Below are 7500 nucleotides of genomic sequence, written 5' to 3' on the forward strand. Positions count from 1 at the left end.
ATCGTAAAATAGCTACTGACATCCTACAAGGCCTTGAGATGCAATACAAGCCTAAAAATTCACTTCCTAGACTCTCTCTTGAACTTTTTCTACGGAAATCATGGCGCCGTCAGTGTCGAGCACGGTGAGAAGTTTCAACAGGACATTCTAAACATGGAAACCCGGTATCAAGAGAAGTAGAGCTCTTCAATGTTGGCTTATTACTGTTGATGACTAAATAGGGATCTCCCAGAAGCAAAATACACTCGAAAATCATACATATACAGTATACATTTCAAAGGTAAGTTTCATTGAAATATCAGCCTTATTTATTAGATATAATTGTTTAATTTTTTGCATGCTTTCACAGAAAAAAATTGTCTGCGAGAAAAATTCTGAAAACATATTTGAAATCAGCAGAAAAAAATTCCATCAAGTTCACCACCTTTTGTTTGTGGGACAGGTGTTTTAATAAATTTTGTTGACCAGTGTTATATACTTTAACTCAACTGTGTGTGCATGCGTGCGTGCGTGCGCGCGCGCGCGCGCGCGCGTGTGTGTGTGTGTGTGTGTGTGTGTGTGTGTGTGTGTGTGTGTGTGTGTGTGTGTGTGTGTGTGTGTGTGTGTGTGTGTGTGTGTGTGTGTGTGTGCGTGTGTGTGTGTGTGTATGTGTGTGTGTGTGTGTGTGTGTGTGTGTGTGTGTGTGTGTGTGTGTGTGTGTGTGTGTGTGTGTGTGTGTGTCTGTGTGTGTGTGTGTGTGTGTGTGTGTGTGTGTGTGTGTGTGTGTGTGTGTGTGTATGTGTGTGTGTGTATATGTGTGTGTGTGTGTGCGTGTGTGTGTGTGTGTGTCTGTGTGTGTGTGTGTGTGTGTGTGTGTATGTGTGTGTGTGTGTGTGTGTGTGTATGTGCAAGTGTGTGTGTGTGTGTGCATGTGTGTGTGTCTGTGTGTGTGTGTGTGTGTGTGTGTGTGTGTGTGTGTGTGTGTGTGTGTGTGTGTGTGTGTGTGTGTGTGTGTGTGTGTGTGTGTGTGTACGTGTGTGTGTGTGTGTGTGTGTGTGTGTGTGTGTGTGTGTGTGTGTGTGTGTGTGTGTGTGTGTGTGTGTGTGTGTGTGTGTGTGTGTGTGTGTGTGTGTGTGTGATTCACCTTGGTCTTTGGATCACGTGTTGGACTCGTGACCGACAGCTATTTCCCTCACGGAAGAGAGCTCAGAGCTCGTATGACCGATCTATGGGTAATGCTATGACCTTACACGCACACACACACACACAACTTCCCGCCCACGAGAGTTGGAGTAACGACTCGAAGCGCAGCGATACTGAAATAATTTCAGCCCTGGGCAGGATTCGAACCAGGTACCGCCGGTACCGCCATACTGACAGTCTGTGACTCTACCAACCGCGCCACCGAGTCGTGTGTGTGTGTGTGTGTGTGTGTGTGTGTGTGTGTGTGTGTGTGTGTGTGTGTGTGTGTGTGTGTGTGTGTGTGTGTGTGTGTGTGTGTGTGTGTGTGTGTGTGTGTGTGTGTGTGTGTGTGTGTGTGTGTGTGTGTGTGCGTGTGTGCGCCTGTGACTGTAAGTGCGATTGTGAGTGTGTGTGTGTGTGTGTGTGTGTGTGTGTGTGTGTGTGTGTGTGTGTGTGTGTGTGTGTGTGTGTGTGTGTGTGTGTGTGTGTGTGTGTGTGTGTGTGTGTGTGTGTGTGTGTGTGTGTGTGTGTGTGTGTGTGTGTGTGTGTGTGTGTGTGTGTGTGTGTGTGTGTGTGTGTGTGTGTGTGTGCGCGCCTGTGACTGTAAGTGCGATTGTGAGTGTGAGTGTGTGTGTTTGTGTGTGTGTGTGTGTGTGTGTGTGTGTGTGTGTGTGTGTGTGTGTGTGTGTGTGTGTGTGTGTGTGTGTGTGTGTGTGTGTGTGTGTGTGTGTGTGTGTGTGTGTGCGTGTGTGTGTGTGTGTGTGTGTGTGTGTGTGTGTGTGTGTGTGTGTGTGTGTGTGTGTGTGTGTGTGTGTGTGTGTGTGTGCGCGCGCGCCTGTGACTGTGAATGCGATTGTGTGCGTGTGTTTATTTGTGCGATGGGTGTCTGGGCAACGTAAGTAAAGGCTTCACTCAAATTCTCCTTTGTCACTCACAATGGCCATTGTACTCGTGCTTATAAAATGAACTGGCAGCTTTGATATTTGAATGCTTTGTGGCACGTTTCCTGTGGCAGACATCGACGGTGTCATTTCTATGTTTTCTACAAAAAACGAACACCGTAACTCCACCAGACCTGTTCATTATCAAGTGACTATGCCGTCAGTCTGCGTTGAAGTAATTTTTTTTTCATTAACTTTGGTTCTTAAAGCACGACAGAAGGGCCTTTACCTTTGAAAGATTTGCTATCCATCACTGCGGATTGCTACAGCAGGCACATAGCATTTGCCATTGTCAGACCGAACTTGGGGAGATATAAATCTAAAAAGCATTAAGTAGCATTCAGGTGCTGAACTAGCCTCGGTATACTGGAAATCTTAAGCCTTTATATAATTGGTGGTGTGATTTTTTTTTTTTTTGTTCTTTACTTCAAAAGTCCAGCTATACAGTTGTATGGATTATGTGTCTGTCCATACTTGAAATACATTGATCCTGTAATGTATGGTCTCTATTATCGACATTGCTAGATCAGAGGTGCTACGGCGAGCCACAAAACTCATACCGAATATAAGAAAATATACAGAAGCAGCTTGAAACATTATAATATATTCTAAATAAAAAAATATAATAAAAAGAATGAGGCAGGTATTGTATATTCTAAAAAGAACTGATGATATCGAAACTCAAAATGTCTCCACACTGAATACTAAAAGGGCAAGAAAGAATGGTCTTGGGCTATCAGGTAGGTAGAAACTTGGCCAATGGAGTCGTAAATTAAATAAACTTCCAGCAGATGCAGTTGGGTATAATACAGTTCAAAGTTTTATAATTCACTCAGATATACACCTAAGCAAAATGCTGTACTTTTTTATTATCTTATTCAATATACTTATCTATCTATTATTCTATTTATTTATTTATTTATCTACTTATCTTTTTATATATTTATATCTTTATTTATTTACTGCTCTAATTATTTATCTGTATAATTTATTCATTTATATATTTATATTTATTTACTTATCTATTTAATTGTCTAGTTACTTATCTTTTTATCTACTTACTTATTAGTTTTTATTATCTTATTCAATATACTTATCTATCTATTTATCCATTTACTTATTTATCTACTTGTCTTTTTATATATTTATATCTTTATTTATTTACTGCTCTAATTATTCATCTATATAATTTATTCATTTATATATTTATATTTATTTACTTATCTATTTAATTGTCTAGTTACTTATCTTTTTATCTACTTACTTATTAGTTTTTATTCATTCATCTATTTATTTATTTATTTTTCATTTACTTGCTTATCTACTCATTTATTTTAATTTTTTCTGTTCATTTACTTATCATTTATTCATTTATTCAAATATTTGTCTATTCATTTTATATATACCTAGTTATCTATCTACATATTCATCTACTCACTTATTTATTACTTTGCTTACTTACTTATCACATTTAATCTCTGTTTATAGACCGGGAGGTCTTCTATCCGTATGATTTATTAACATATCTCATTACAAGTGGCTTCTGTTTTCACAGTTCCAAGTAGTCTCCGGACTACTCCAATGGCATAATCCTAGACGATCAGTTTAAATTGTAATGGGTTAAACCGTGGAAGTGGCCCTATGAAGGTTGAACATTTTAAGCCCTAGATCAGAAGTGAGCAACCCTTAGAAAGCGTGCCAAACGTTGCAAGCCAACGACTTTTCTCCGGCACGTATAAACCTTGGCTTGCCTTTAAAAAAATTAATAATTTTCCAGCATAAAAATCCAATTTCAACTTACCAAAATATAGCTTGATAAGCATATATGTATATATATATATATATATATATATATATATATATGTATATTCATATGTATATATATATATATGTATATTCATATGTATATATATATATATATATATATATGCAACAATAATCACAATATACGCGTGAGTAAGGATATTTGCAGAAATAACAAAGAAATTAAAGAACGGAATACTGAACGTTTTCGTGTATTAAGACATCTTTAGAGTACAAAGACATACAGTAGATGATGGTACAATAATAATGATAAGAGGAAGACAGGGAAGGTCACAACAATAAGTGTGCACTTCGTGGCATGCCATAAATAGAAAAACAAATAACGAAAATGACAATTGGTCACAAGAAATTCAAGGAATACTGTATAAACAATTTGCAGAATTGCCAGTGATTTTTTTATAAGGAGATCTCAAATGGTAGAGCTCTTAAACACAACATTGATATTAAATTTACCAAGAACACGGGAAAGTCTCACTAGACTGTCATTGAAAGGAAGAACTAATAAATTCTTTTTACAGAAAGGAACTTTTTGAGTGGTGTTATAATGAGACTTCCTGCCCTTATTATATGATTTTACTATAATACGGTTTGGGTGTTTTAGGTTTGATATAATCTCATAAACCCTTTGAATCTCTCCATCTAAAAGATCCGGACTACAGACTCTAAATGCTCTGAGAACCATGTAAGAAAAAACTGAAACTTTAGTATTAAGGTGATGAGAAGAATAAAAATTAGTATATGACAAAACATTGGTGGGTTTACGAAAAATATCAAACCTAAAATACCTGTAATTTCTGTGTATAATAACATCTAGAAAGGGTAATTAGTTATCTTGTTCTATTTCAGTTTTAAATTTTATGTTTTTAATGGTGATTTTTATACCCATTTTTTTATGACTATAGGGAACCCTTTGTCTCCCCTTCTGAGTAATTTATTTCTGGAATTTTTTTAAAGGTAATTGTTATCTTGTATTCTCCCTCGTAACGTCAACATCATTTGGTCTAAATATTATGTTGATGACATCTTAAGCATTTGGTTGCTTGATCTTAACTTGGATAACTTTTTATCAAATTAAACGATTTAGTACCCTCCATAAAATTTGAAACTGAAATAGAACAAGATAACAAATTACCCTTTCTAGATGTTACCATACACAGAAAAGACAGGTATTTTAGGTTTGATGTTTTTCGTAAGCCCAACAAAATTTTGTCATATGTTCATTGTTATTCTTCTCGCCACCTTAATACTAAAGTTTCAGTTTTTTCTTCCATGTTTTTCAGAGCATTTGAAGTTTGTAATCCGGATCTTTTAGATGGAAAGATTCAAAGGATTTATGAGATTACATCAAACCTAAAATACCCAAACCGTATTATAATTAAATCACATAATAAGGGCAGGAAGTCTCATTATAACACCACTCGAAGGTATAATAACAGACTCGAGGATCTAGAGCGATCGTAAATATGTTGGAATGAATCACTTCTAAATAAAGGATTAAAATCAAATACAGACAAAACCGAAATTGTTGTAATATCGAGAATCAATGAAGACCCTATATACCTCAAAGTACAGGTGAAGGGAATAAGAAATGTGGAATATGTTAAGTACCTAGGATGACATTTCTCAAGACAAGGAGGAAGCAGTACCGACATAACAGAGAGAATAGGGGGTTACAACAGAGCACGTCAAACATTGAGACCACTTTTACGGGATCAGTATATTCCACAAAGGGTAAAGCAGATAATCTTTGACAGTTCGCTAGCACTTGTCATGATGTATGGTTGTGAGACATGGGCAATGACAACAAAAGACAGAAGTATAGTGCAGGCATCAGAAATGAAGGCCCTAAGAACAATTGCTGACAAGACAAGAAGAGATAAAATCAGAAATGAGAATATTAGAAAAGAAATAGGAGTCTCTCCAATTTTAAATCAAATAGACGCAGCACAACTGAGGTAGCTGGGATACCTTGAACAAATAAATCCTGAAAAAATAGCTAAAAGAAGATGGGAATGGAGACCGAATGGACAAAACCACGGGGAAGACCACGGAAAAGATGGAAGGATTCAGTTGCAGAGGCATTGGAGAGAGACCACCTACCAACACTGGATGGGCTGAAAGAGCAGGGAGTCTTACAAAAACTCTGAACGCACTGGAAGCGGTTGTAAGATGTAAGATGTAAGATGTAAGATGTAAGATGTAAGATGTGAGATGTAAGATGTAAGATGTAAGATGTAAGATGTAAGATGTAAGATGTAAGATGTAAGATGTAAGATGTAAGATGTAAGATGTAAGATATAAGATGTAAGATGTAAGATGTAAGATGTAAGATGTAAGATGTAAGATGTAAGATGTAAGATGTAAGATGTAAGATGTAAGTAAGCATCAGACCTAAAATACCCAAACCATGTTACAGTGAAATCACATAATAGGGGCAGAAAGTAACATTATGATACCTCTCAAAAAAATATATTCTGTAAAAAGAATTTGTTAGTTCATCCTTTCCATGACAGTATGGTGTTCATAGTGAGTTTAATATTAATGTCATGTTCTACCATCCAATATTTCCCTATCAAAAATTATCCAGGGAATTCTGTAGGATGTGTATACATCCTTGCAAGAACTGTAGTTCTTGTTACATCGGTCAAACTGACAAGGAACTGAAATTGATTGGATGTATATATATATATATATATATATATATATATATATAAATATACATATATACATATATTATACATATATATAAATATACATATATATATGTATATACATATATATATATATATATATGCACATATATACATATATATATATATATATATGTATGTATGTCTGTATGTGTGCATGTATATATACATATATATATGTATTTATGTATGTATGTATGTATGTATGTATGTATTATACATACACGGGTCTAGGGCCGAGTTTATTCCTGACCGTCAGCGTTATCCAGGAATATCAATCCTCTGAAGAAGCTCTAAGCAAAACCGGTCATGAATAAACTCGGCCCTAGACCCGTGTCTTATTCTTCCATCTTCCTCAAATATGTATATATATGTATTCACATTCATATAACTGGTATATCTATTAGTAAGAGTGGCAATGAAATTGAAAGAGAAATATCATGTACAAAAGTGATGTTTACACAAATTCACTGGCTCATCCGTTCATAACCTTTGATTCTTCCACAGGAGGTTTGAATCCCGTTTGATACGAAAATCCTCATTCAATCTATCTCAGCACGGAAATGATAAGACCTAGTGGGCGCTATCGACACTTGGTATGCTGAGTTTCAAAACGCGGCCTATGTTCTCTTCCCCACGGTAATGACTGCGCTGCAGATTGCGCATGAATAAATTAGTGAGCCTGGGAATAGAAACATCTATTATCAGTCACATAATCTTCTACAAGCACACTTGGGAAGTGGTTCTTCCTATGAAAATATAATAAGAGTAGGAACAAAGCTCGTTGAAATGAAAAGCGACCGAGTGCTCTGTGTGTGTGTGTGCGTGTGTGTACGTGCGTCTGTGTGTGTATGTATGTGTGTGCGTGTGTGCGTGCGTGTGTG

The sequence above is a fragment of the Oratosquilla oratoria genome, chromosome 33 (assembly GCF_046742065.1).
Source record: "Oratosquilla oratoria isolate Oo_2021 chromosome 33, ASM4674206v1, whole genome shotgun sequence".
Taxonomy (NCBI): Eukaryota; Metazoa; Arthropoda; class Malacostraca; order Stomatopoda; family Squillidae; genus Oratosquilla; species Oratosquilla oratoria.